Here is a 12,485-nt window from a genome sequence, read left to right on the forward strand (position 1 = left end):
TGGGTACGGAGACTACTTAAAAATACAATCTTGACAAAAATTTTACTTTTATTTCTTGTTTCTTTAGGTCTGCTCAATTGCTGGCTCTCCGACTTCTTGAGCTAAATGTTTACTCATTTATTTTAAAGTCTATTTATTCAGAGAGAGAGAGAGAGAGAGAGAGAGAGAGAGAGAGAGAGATTGATTGATGTGGGAGGACCAGAGAGGGAGAGAGAGAGAGAATCCCAAGCAAGCTCCACACCGTCAGCACAGAGCCCGACTAGGGGCTCTGTCCCATTAACTGTGAGATCATGACCTGAGCTGAAACCATGAGTTGGATGCTTAACTGACTAAGCCACCCAGGCACCCCTGTTTACTCATTTAAATCTTTCTTGTCCTGTGGTAAATGTAAGTAAAGCTATATATTTATGTCTCCAACCACTGTTTCAACAATGCCGTTCAGAGTTTGACATGTAATGCTTTCATTGTCATTTAGTTCTAAATATTATAATTTCATACATACATATATATGTATGTGTGTGTGTGTGTATATATATATATATATATATATATATATATATATATATATATATATATATAACCCAAGAGTGTTAAAATAGTAGGTTATTGTTTCCAAACATATGAGATTTTTAATCATTTTGTGATTTTTTTTTTTTTGTTTTTTTACAAGTTTCTCCCTGGTCTTTGCACATAACCCTGTCTATCTCAGAACCAGCACAGGGCATCAAATCCTTGCTGCCAGGTCTTTGATGCAGCCAGGAAAGGTACTCTGTTTTTTAAAAAAGTATGTATGTATTTATTTCATTCATGGTGGGGGAGGGGCAGAGAGAGAGAGAGGGAGACAAAATCCTGAGCAGGCTCCACACCGTCAGCGCAGAGCCCGACTCAGGGCTCGAACCCACGAACCATGAGATGGTGACCTGAGCCAAAATCAAGAGTTGGACGCTTTACCCACTGAGCCACCCAGGCCCCTTAAGGTACTCTATTTTTAAAGGCATGTTTTGTTTTTATTTTTGTTCTGTAAATAGGTTAGACAAAAGGAGGATTGGAAAGGTGTAGAGGTACCTCACATAGTCAAACTCTAAGAAGGTCAAAGGGGCAGCTGGGACTTAGAATAACTGCAACCAAGGATTTGAAAAACCACCCGAACTCTCACCATCCTTTTCTCTGCTTCTGTCTGATTATGAATTTCATTCTCTTTCACTGCATGTGCACCCTAGAAAGACCAGCTCTGCTTGCTCTGAAATTCAAAAACTCCTGGGAAAGGTGCTGATTGGCTGGCCATCTGGGTCAGTTCCCACCCCAGACCAATCAACTGTGGCCAGAAGGATGGGGTCCATAAAAGTCTGGCACCTTCCATGACATCACATTGTTGGAATGTGATAAAAGAGATGTCTTTCCTTCCTTCCTTCCTTCCTTCCTTCCTTCCTTCCTTCCTTCCTCCTCCCCTCCCGTTCTCTCTCCCTTTCTTTCTTTTTCTTCCTTCCTTCCTTTCCTCTTTCTCTTTCTCCTCTCTCATTCTTTTTTTCCTTCCTTCTTTCCTTCCCTTCTTTCTTTGAATTCAATTTATCTAAAAACAAAACCAAAACAGTTCCCCCATTCCACCCCCCCCCCCCATTATAATTGTTATTGCTCAGAGAACATAGTCTGTGTGAATCTTATTCTCTGGTGTTTATTAAAGTTTCCTTCCTTGGCTTCGTACACAGGAAACATTTTGTAAACATCCCACACGTGCTCGAAAGTGCCTATGTGCCCATATGTGTGTACCCTCTGATTTGGGTTGTAGAGTTCTCTATAATCCAAGCTTTCTAATTTTGCGTTTTCAATCTTCTAGAACTCTGCCTTTTTGTCATAGTTGCTTCTGCGGGTCAGAAATCTAGGAGCAGCTTGGCTGGGTGGTTCTGGCTCATAATCTCTCATCAGGTTGCAGTCAAAGACGTTAGCCAGGGCTACAGTATCTGAAGACCTGACTGGGGGTGAGGGATCTGTTTCCAAGATTGTCCATTCAGTGGCCAATGGCGGGAGGCCTCAGTTTTTTCCTGGCTGCTGTTAAGGAGGGCTGAGTTCCTCACTACATGGACCTTGCCATGGGGCTCCTTGAGTGTCCGCATGACGTGACAGATGCCTTTTCCTAGAACAAGTGGTTCAAGAGTGTGAGAGAAAGGAAGAACCCATGGTGCCTTTATGACCCAGTCCTGAAGTCACACATCATCCCTTCCATTACAGTCTATTTATAAGCAGTGAGTCAGTACATTCAGCCCACGCTCAAGGAAAGAATTAATCACCTTTTCAAAAGAGGCTTATCAAAGAATTTATGTACATATTTTATAACCACCCCATGTACTAAGATTCTCTCCTAATGTTATGAAGATGGTTGCTTTAAATTCTTTTCTTTTTAGGTTTATTTTTGAGAGAGAATGCATGAGCAGGGGAGGGGCAGAGAGAGAGAGAGGGAGACAGAGGATCCAAAGCAGGCTCTGGGCTGACAGTAGTGAGCCCACTGGAGGGCTTGAACTCATAAACCGTGAGATCATGACCTGAGCTGAAATCAGATGCTCAACTGACTGAGCCACCCAGGTGCCCCTGTTATTTTACATTCTTGTTCATTTTGCTTCATGTGATATAAATTTGGTATCATTTTCTGGATGTGTGCGTTCCTTTACAATTTTTTTTTAATGTTTATTTATTTTTTGAGAGAGAGAGAGAGATGGAGCATGAGCAGGGGAGGAGCAGAGAGAGAGAGACACACACACAGAATCTGAAGCAGTCTCCAGGCTCTGAGCACAGAGCCCGACGCGGGGCTCGAACTCACGAACCGTAAGATCATGACCTGAGCCGAAGTCGGATGCTCGACCGACTGAGCCACCCAGGCGCCCCCACTGTGTGTCCCTTTTTATTTTTTTAATTTTTTTTAAACGTTTATTTATTTTTGAGACAGAGAGAGACAGAGCATAAACGGGGGAGGGTCAGAGAGAGGGGGAGACACAGAATCTGAAACAGGCTCCAGGCTCTGAGCCATCAGCACAGAGCCTGACGCGGGGCTTGAACTCACGAACCACGAGATCATGACCTGAGCCGAAGTTGGACGCTTAACCCACTGAGCCACCCAGGCGCCCGTGTGTCCCTTTTTAAATGGAAGATGTACCCCTCCAGTATCTGGTATTTTGGTCCATGCACCCTTGTAACCTTGTTCTCTTGTCTTTGGGGACGTCCGTGCCTTTTGGGGATGTCGCACCTCTCTGTGACTTACGGAGAGAGGCTTGGATAAAGCCAGGCGTAGAGCCCCAGGCACCACACAGTCACCACTGATCCCTGTCCTCTCTTCCCGGTTTGTTGCTGGGCCACCCAGCAAAGCCTCCAGCCAAGGATTCACCCTTGACTCTTAGAAGCAGAGCTGCAGGAGGGAAGGTGCCCGGTGGGACGCTACCCCCCCTGGTGGCCAGAGGAAGAAATGGGGAGAAGTGAGCATCTGAAGGAACCTGGTCAGTGTGCACCTGTTTTCAATATTTCACACCTGTTTTCATTATCGGGGCGCTGCTGGGGTGCCCTGATGTTACCCCACCAACACCCGCAACCCCAACTATTGCTCCCAGCTTCTGTCACACAGAGGCGGTGGGGTGTCAATGACCGTCCCAATCGATGTGGAGAAGAAGCAAGAGAAAGACTTAAAAGGGGCACGTGGGTGACACAGTCGGTTGAGGGAGTGACGTCAGCTCAGGTCATGATCTCGCAGTTCACGGGTTCGAGCCCCGCATCGGGTTCTGTGCTGACAACTCAGACCCTGGAGCCTGCTCCGGATTCCGTGTCTCCCTCTCTCTGCGCCCCTCCCCTGCTTGTGCTCTCTGTCTCAAAAAGAAACATTAAAATAATAATAAAATAAAAATTAAAACATCTCTTTCATTCTATCCTCCCACTGCTGTATCAATCAGGTCGTTTTATCCCCAGGCTGGTCCCAAATCCCCCAAACAACCACCCTACACACCCTAGCTGGTCTTCCTTGGAACTCTCAAGGTTTCGAGGTGTGTTTCTCAAATCCAAGCTGCTCTCTGCTTCTATAGCTTCTCTGGCGTTTACCTGGTGGACAGGGGCCCATGCTAGATTGCCTTTTCCTGGGGAATCAGGGATTCTTCCACCCCCCTTCTTTCCCCCAAGTCTCTATAAAAGAATGTCGGTAGATTAGATCATACCCTCAAATGCCCTCTGGAGTAGATAGACTGGCTGGCTAAGGGTGAGTGAAGCTGGCTAAGGGTGAGGCAATGAGAGAAGGAGACACAGACTCCGAAGCAGGCTTCAGGCTCTGAGCTGTCAGCACAGAGCTCGACACGGGGCTCGAACCCATGAACCGTGAGGTCATGAACTGAGCTGAAGCCGGATGCTTCACCGACTGAGCCACCCGGGCACCCCTGCCACCCCCTGGCTTTTTAAATCCAAAAGGTTCTTTTCAGATTTAACACGCCAGGAGTCCTGGAGTCTAGAGTATTCCCCTAAGTGACCTGCCAGGGTGAGAACTTCCTCAAAAATGGAAACGAGGCTTGTCTGGCATAACCTGTTCTTAACAAGCCCACACTGGAGCCTTGTCCAGTTTGCCAGCCTGCACTTCTTAGAATATGCTTGTTCCTCTTTTGGAAAGTCAGAACAACATTTGCCCAGTCAGGTGGGGCCTCACCCGTTCTTAAAAATTCCTCAAAGATTACAAACACTGGGAGGCCTTGGAACTTAACCAGAGAGGCCCTTGTTGATTTTAGAGGTTTTTTTTGAATTCTATTTTTTAAAAATAAGCCTCACCTCATTGTATAGTTTCTCCCAAACCCTCTTGTTACGGTACTCCATCATCATTTAAACAACGTTTGTTCGGACTCTAACATTCAGACCGGGTGTGGACCTCTTCTTCTCTCATATCCCCTTCCTCAACCCACACCAAATCCACACGAAATCCTACCATAGTTGCGTGATCTTAGGCAAATCACCCAAACTCTCCGCACCTCAGTATTCCCTCCTACAAAATGGGACAGTTGAACTGAGTGGTCACTAGGTTTACTTCTATAGCTCAGACTTTAGGTTAGGGATCTCTTTGGCAATTGGCTAAAAACTGTAGACCCTTGTAACACCTGACTGGTTCAGCCGGTAAGGCATAGAACTCTGGATCTCAGGATTGTGAGTTTGAGACCCACGTTCGGGATAGAGATTATTTAAAAAAAATTTTTTTTAACATTTATTTATTTTTGAGACAGGGAGAAACAGAGCATGAACGGGGGAGGGTCAGAGAGAGAGGGAGACACAGAATCTGAAACAGGCTCCAGGCTCCGAGCCATCAGCACAGAGCCCGACGCGGGGCTCGAACTCACGGATCGCGAGATCATGACCTGAGCCGAAGTCGGCCGCTTAACTGACTGAGCCACCCAGGCGCCCCAAGCTAGAGATTATTTAAAAAACAAAACTGTGGACTCTTATTTCGGAAAAAAAATGATCACATGACTTACACTGGTTTTACCTTGGTGTGTTTCCCAAGACCACCATTCCATTTTCTTTCAGGAGACATTTCTCCCCACTCCAACTATTTGGTTCTAGATGGGCTACCAATAAAATTACCCCCTCCCCCAACTCTGTGCAGAAAAGTGGGCACATGAAGTCCTTTCCTGTTTTTTGTTTCTCTTCTTTCAAATGAAACCAGATAGGAAGAATTCTTTTCCTCTTTGGTAGAAAGTCAAAGGTAAGAGTCCAGATCTGCCTGGGGCCATTTTCCTGCTGGGCAGAGAAAGCCCTTCTCTGTGGGCCATGGAGAGAGAGAGTCTCAGAGGTTGGGGGGATTTGGGAGAAGGGGAGAGAGCGATTTCCTGGCATTTCAGTCCTGGATCGAGTTGTTCCTGAAGCCCATTCCTACCTATTCCATCATTGGGTTCAGTGAGTTTGAGTTGACTCACCAGAATTTACAGCAAAATGAGTCCAGGTTAGTATAGATACAACCTTATCCTCTTTTATACCATTGACCCTTATTTTTTCAATACTGTCCCATTCCTTGTCCTCATTGTCCTGACAAAAGTCTAACTTCTTTAATTTTTTAAACTTTTTTTTTTTTTAAGTTTACTTATTTAATTTTGAGAGAGAGAGTGCAGAGAGGGCAGAGAGATGGTGGGGGCGGGGGGGGGGGAAGAGAGAGAATCCCAAGTAGGCTCCCCACTGTCAGCCCAGAGCCCGACAGGGGGCTGGAACTCGAGAACCATGAGATCATGGCCTGCGCTGAAATCAAGAGTCCCACGCTTCATCGACGGAGCCACCAGGCGCCCCAAGCCTAACTTCTTTTAAAGCACCTTGACAACGCATCGTACAACTCCTCACACAAGTGCTCGACTGGTTTTGCTGGAATTAAACAGAATTTTAGTTATTTTCTTACATGTACTCCTGTTATCACCCTCCTTCCCGTAAGACTATATGTTTTGGAGAACAAGGACCCTGATTTCCATTTTTTTAAAGTTCTGAAAAGCCCTCTGCCCACAGTAGGCACTCACAACACGCTGGAGATTGCGAGGACAGTCGTGGCCCCATCGTGAGAGGAACCCGCTGACCTGACGCACCGGAACGTCCTTCAACTCGCCAGAATGGCTGACAGACTGAGTCACGCAGGCGACCTGGTCACATGGCAACAGAGACCCTTCCGCCCAGAGTCCTAGGGGTCCGGCCTGGAAGCAGCGCGTACACGGGACGCCCCACAGCATCCCCGTTCCCTTGGGAATTTCAGCCAGCCACGGCTGAAGAGGACAGCAGCTTCTGGAACTTTCCCGGTGAAACGGAACACCTGCCTGAAGAGCCTACATCCTGACAGCAGGGGCTGAGGCCACTGTCTGTTCGGTCACACAGGAGTCCCCGACCCGAGGCCCCGGGAAGCTCCCGGGATTACACCAGGGAGCTGAGCACACACAGCACACCCAGACGTACAGCAGGGGCCTCGTCGGAGGGCAAGCAGCATCTTACTGATTTACTCACCCGCTTACCTAAGTGCAATTTTTCAAAAGCACTTCCTCAAGCAATGGCTACTCAAAGCACATGTACTGTCGTGGGTGTATGCGGGGAGCTGGGGACGGATGTGCGAGGGCGGGCTACCACCGGGGAAGCGTTTGGACTCCTGCAAGGAAGGGTCCCTGACGTCCTGGAACCCGGGGAGGGGAGGGGAGGGGAGGGGAGAAAGCAGCGGGGCTGCGTGGCCGCTAGGGGGCGCCGGGGAAGACGGGACGCCTCCACTTCGGGCGACGCGTTTTCCTCGCCGCCTCTCCCTGGGCAGAGGGGGGGGCCACCTCCTCGGGGACCAAGGCGCCGGGCCCGTGGGGACGGAGGCGGAACGGACCCGCACCGCCCAGTCTCGTGCTGTGGGCATTTCCGCCACCAGGAAAGGCCGGGGAGGCTCTGTCCCTGCGGGTGAGCTCCGGCAGCCCCGGGGACGTCTGGGCTTCATTACGATTCTCAGCTGGGCCTCTGTCCTGGCCGGTTCTCCAGTCCCCCGGCCAGCTCTGTGTCCCGGCTCTGGCACCGAGGGGATCGGGTGCGAGTGGGGAAGGAGGGGTGGGGAAGGAGGGGTGGGGAAGGACCCACTTCCCCCTGCAATGAGCGTGTTGTCTCCGCTACAGGCAGCGGGAGACGCGCTTATGGTCAGGAGCCACCTCAGTTTTTCCAGGTGAGTGGGTGTCCAGGAAGTGCCCCCGGAGTCGCCTCCAGCAGAGTGAGTCACTTACTGGGAAAACGGCAAAAGAATCTATTCACCGAGACCGCAGAGACATTTTGCCCAGCACTTGGAAGCATGTCTTTTTCCGACGCCGCCTCGGTGTCGTCCGTCACTGGCAAGGGGACCCACCGCAGGGGCCAAGGAGAGGATTCCTGGCCGTCAAAGAGCCCTTTGGGCAGCAGAGCGTGGCTGGGATGGTGTCCCCCCCCCCCCCAGGGGGACTCCCCTGCACTTAGGCCAGTGGAGACGCAATCCCTCATTAAATCCTCAACTCCACCCCGCCTTCTACATCAGTAGAACCCATCGCCTTCTTTTTTTCCTCTACACCCAACATGGGGCTCGAACTCACAACCCCGAGATCCACAAACGCATGCTTCACCAACAGAACCAGACAGGCACCCACCCCCATTGCTTTTTTTTTTTTTTTTTTTTTTTTTTACTGTTTATTTTTGAGAGAGAAGGAGACGCAGGGTATGATCAGGGAAGAGAGAGAATGGGGGAGATAGAGAGAGAGAGAGAATCCGAAGCAGGCTCCAGCCTCTGAGCTGTCAGCACAGAGCCCAACACAGGGCTGGAATCCATGAACCATGAGATCATGACCTGAGCCGAAGTCGGAAGTTTAACTGACCGAGCCACCCAGGGGCCCATCCCATTACCTCCTCTGCTGGGTACAGAGCCTCTGCTGGGTCACCCCAAAAAGAATCCCTGTACCCAGGAGCAGCACTCTGTTCCCGCCTCCTTTCAGCTCCTGGAAACTATTAATCTATTTTCTGTTTCCATGGGTTTCTGATTCTGGACATTTCATACGAGTGGAACCATACAATATGTGGCCTTTTGGGGCTGGCTTCTTTCATTTATTTTCAAGGCTTGTGCGTGTCGTAGCACATATTATTACTTTATTTCTTTTTGTTGGTGAATAGTATTCCATTGTGTGGATATACTACTTTGTTTATCCATTCATTAGTCAAGGGACATCTGGGTCGTTTCCATTTTTTTGGCTATTAGGAGTAATGCTGTCGTGCACATCAGTATGCACGTTTTTGTATGAACGTATGTTTTCATTTCTCTTGGGTATGACCTTAGGAGTAGGTTTGCTGGGTCATATAATAACTCTATGCTCAAGCTTTTGGGGAACTTCCAGACTGTTTTCCAAAGTGGTTGCACCATTTTATTTGCCCACATCCAATGTCTTGAGAGTTCCAATTTCTTCACATCCTCACTAACACTTTCTATTGTCCGTCTTTTTGGTGATAGCCACCCTAGTTGGTGCAAAGTGGCATCTCACTGCAGTCTTGGTTTGTAGTTCTCCAATGGCTGATGATGTTGAACATCTTTTCGTGTGCCTGTTGGCCATTTGGAGGTCTTCTTTGGAGAAATATCAATTGATTCAAATCCTTTGCCCATATGCCAGTTGGGTTGTCTTTTTGTTGTTGAGTTATGAGCGTTCTTTATATTCTGGGGCATCTGGGTGGCTCAGTCGGTTGAGCATCCCCCCCCCTAATGTTTACTTATTTATTTTTGAGAGAGAGAAAGAGCACAAGTGGGGGAGGGGCAGAGAGAGAGAGGGAGACACAGAATCCCAAGCAGGCTCCAGGCTCTGAGCTGTCAGCACAGAGCCCGACGCTCAAACCCATGAACTGAGAGATCGTGACCTGAGTCAAAGTTGGACGCTTAACCGGCTGAGCCACCCAGGTGCCCCTGAGCCTCCTACTCTGTCTCAGCTCAGGTCTTGATCTCAGGGTTGTGAATTTGAGCCCTGCGTTGGGCTCCATGATGGGCTTGGAGCCTACTTAAAAAAAAAAAAAAAGAAAGAAAGAAAGAAAAAAAAGAGTTCTTTATATTCTGGATATTAGACTGCTATCAGGCATGCGATTTGCAAGTATTTTCTCCCATTCAGTGAGGTTTTTCACTTTAAGAACTATTTTATTTTTAATTAATTACCACACTCAATGTGGGGCTCAAACTCACAACCTCGAGATCAAGAGTCACACGCTCCACCAGCTGAGCCAGCCAGGCGTCACTTTTTTGTTAGTGTCTTTCGAAGTACATAAGTTTCTGGTTTTGATAAAGCCCAATTTCTGTTTTTTCTTTTGTTGCTTGTGCTTTGTCATACATGAGAAACCATCGTTTAATCCAAGTTCACAAAAATTTACTACTGTTTTCTTCTAAAGAGTTTTATCATTTTAGCTCTTAGGTTTAGATTTTGATCCATTTTTAATTTTTTTTAAGTTTATTTATTTTGAGAGAAAGAGCGTGAGCTCAAGCAGGGGAGGGGCAGAGAGAGAGAGGGAGGAAGAATGTCAAGCAGGCTCCATGCTGTCGGTGCAGAGCCTGATGCAGGGCTCGAACTCACAAACTGTGAGATCATGACCTGATCCCAAACCAAGAGTCAGATGCCCAACTGACTGAGCCACCTGGACGCCTCACGGATGTCCTTTTTTTCCCTTATGGCTGAATAATATTCCATTGTGTATACACAACACACCTTTATCCATTCATCCGTTGACAAACGTTTAGGTTGTTTCCACGTCTTGGCTATTGTGAATAATGCTGCAGTGACCGTGGGGGTGTGGGTATCTCTTTGAGATACTGATTTCATTTCCTTTGGGTAAATACTCAGAAATGGAATTGCTGGATCATAGGGTAGCTCTATTTTAAAATTGTCGAGACTCCTCCCCACTGGTTTTCACAGTGGCTGCACAATTTACATTCTCATCAATAGTGCACTGGTGTCTTCTCCTCTCATAAGGGATCAATCCTGTCGAATTAGAGTCCTACCCTTAGAACCTCATTCAACCTAGTTACTTCCTAGAGGCCCCATTTCCAAGCTATACTGAGGGTTGAAGCTTCAACATGGGAATTTTGGGAGACACCAGCATTCAGTCCCTAATATCCCCTCTTTCTTTTTACTTTTGTAATGTGGCCACTGGAACATTTAAAGTTACATACACTGTTCACATTTTATTTCTAATGGCAACACCAGTCCAGATGTTGGCTTTAAAAATCGAAAACCAGGGGTGCCTGGGTGGCTCCGTCGGTTAAGCATTCGACTCCACATTTCGGCTCAGGTCATGATCTCACAGTTTGTGAGTTCGACCCTGTGTTAGGCTCTGTGCTGATGGCATGGAGACTGCTTGGGATGCTGTCTCTTCTTCTCTCTGCGCTTCCCCTGCTTGTCCTCTCTCTCTCTCTCTCTCAAAATAAATAAATAAACTTAAAAAAAAAAATGAGAACCCATTATAGCAGGCTGAATGGTGGCCCTCCCCCCAAATATATTCATGTGTGAAACCTGTAAATGTGACCTTATTTGGAAAAAGGATCTTTAGAGATATAATTAAGCTAAGGATCTTGAGATGAGATCATCCTGGATTTTCTGGACGAGCACTATTTCTAGTGACAGGTGTCCTTATAAGGACCCACAGAGCAGACACAGAGGAGGAGGAGAAAGCAACATGGCCATGGAGACGGAGATTGGAGGCACACAGCCACATGCACTTTGCCTGAATGCGTGGCTTTGACTCTTAGCTCGTCTCTCTTGGCTTTTCCACTGTCTCAGATGAGCAACCTGGTGGCCTCCCAGGTGATGACTTATGCCGAATGATGCCTGAAGGCACCAGAAGCTGGAAGAGGCAAAGAAAGATGGGTCTTTGGAGGAAGCATGGCCTTGCCAACACCTTGATTTCAGATTTCTGGCCTCCAGGACTGGGAGAGAAGAAATTTCTCTTAAGCCACCAAGCTTATGGCAATTTTGTTATAGCAACTCCAGGAAATAAATACCAGAAGTATCATTTATAATTTTAGGACAAAGAATTGTTATCGGATCCCTCAAGAAGTCCATGGACTTCTTTCCACTACACTTGTGTTGCTTGAAAGAGATGTCCTAAGAATCAAGATCAAATGGACTCTTGTTTGTGATGCTCTGTCCAGTTCTCGGTATTAGCTTGTGTTGAATCAGTGGTTGCTTTTGGGTGGAGAGGCTCCACGGGGAGGAGACACGAGGGAATTTCCTCGGGTGATAGAAATGTTTCTCCTCTCGATGGCGGTGTAAGTGAATGACGTTAACTAAGCGTTCACATTTGTCAAAACCAACTAAGTTGCCCTCGTAAGGTCTGAGCATTTTCCTTCACGTACGTTATACCTTAATTTAAAAAGTAAAAAGTCTGGGGCACCTGGATGGCTCAATTGGAGGAGCATGCAGCTCTTGATCTCAGGGTTGTGAGTTCAGGCCCCATGTCGAACATAGATCTTACATACATACATACATAGAGGGGCCCCTGGGTGGCTCAGTTAAGTGTCTGACTCTCGACTTTGGATCAGGTCACGATCTAACGGTTTGTGGAATCGAGCCCCACGTGTTGGGCTCTGTGTTGAGGTCGAGGAGTCTGCTTGGAATTTTCATTCTCTCTTCCCCCCCCTTCCCTCCCTTCCCTCCCCCCAACCCCACTTCCTGTGCATGTGCGCACGTGTGCTCTCTCTCTCTCAAAATAAACTTAAGGAAAAAAGGTAGCTTGCTTCATATGTGGGTCCTGACTTCCTTTTGTTTTTCCTAGAGTTTTTCTTTCATTGGTCCCCCTTTTCTTATTGAGGTGGACAATGAAGATCATACTCTGATTAAAACTCACCGTTGATTTGAATCCACTTTCTCCCTGAAAGCAGTCTTCATGTGACTCTTTGACTTCCTGCTCCAGTTGAACCACTAACTTACAGGTCTCTGGACAGCTGCCACTCTGGGATCCCCGCTCCCCCCCCCCCCCCCCCCATATTGTGTTCC

At 47.6% G+C, this 12,485-nt stretch overlaps 2 long non-coding RNA genes across 3 annotated transcripts; one reads left to right on the top strand and one right to left on the bottom strand.

The window, feature by feature from the left end:
• Window positions 1-1,652: 1,652 nt before the first annotated feature.
• Window positions 1,653-7,039, bottom strand: LOC132668698 (uncharacterized). The gene is made up of 2 exons (XR_009605704.3): window positions 6,507-7,039; window positions 1,653-2,131 (listed from the first exon to the last, which is right to left on the bottom strand). It is a non-coding gene; the product is annotated as an uncharacterized LOC132668698 (long non-coding RNA).
• A 213-nt stretch (window positions 7,040-7,252) lies between these two features.
• LOC144616735 (uncharacterized) lies at window positions 7,253-12,241 on the top strand. Of its 2 annotated transcripts, none has more exons than XR_013556437.2 (3): window positions 7,253-7,410; window positions 7,620-7,954; window positions 11,115-12,241. It is a non-coding gene; the product is annotated as an uncharacterized LOC144616735 (long non-coding RNA). The 2 variants fall into 2 exon arrangements; XR_014137771.1 differs by having other exon boundaries at window positions 11,128-12,241.
• Window positions 12,242-12,485: the final 244 nt, after the last annotated feature.

The sequence above is a fragment of the Panthera onca genome, chromosome B3 (assembly GCF_046562875.1).
Source record: "Panthera onca isolate mPanOnc1 chromosome B3, mPanOnc1 haplotype 2, whole genome shotgun sequence".
NCBI lineage: Eukaryota > Metazoa > Chordata > Mammalia > Carnivora > Felidae > Panthera > Panthera onca.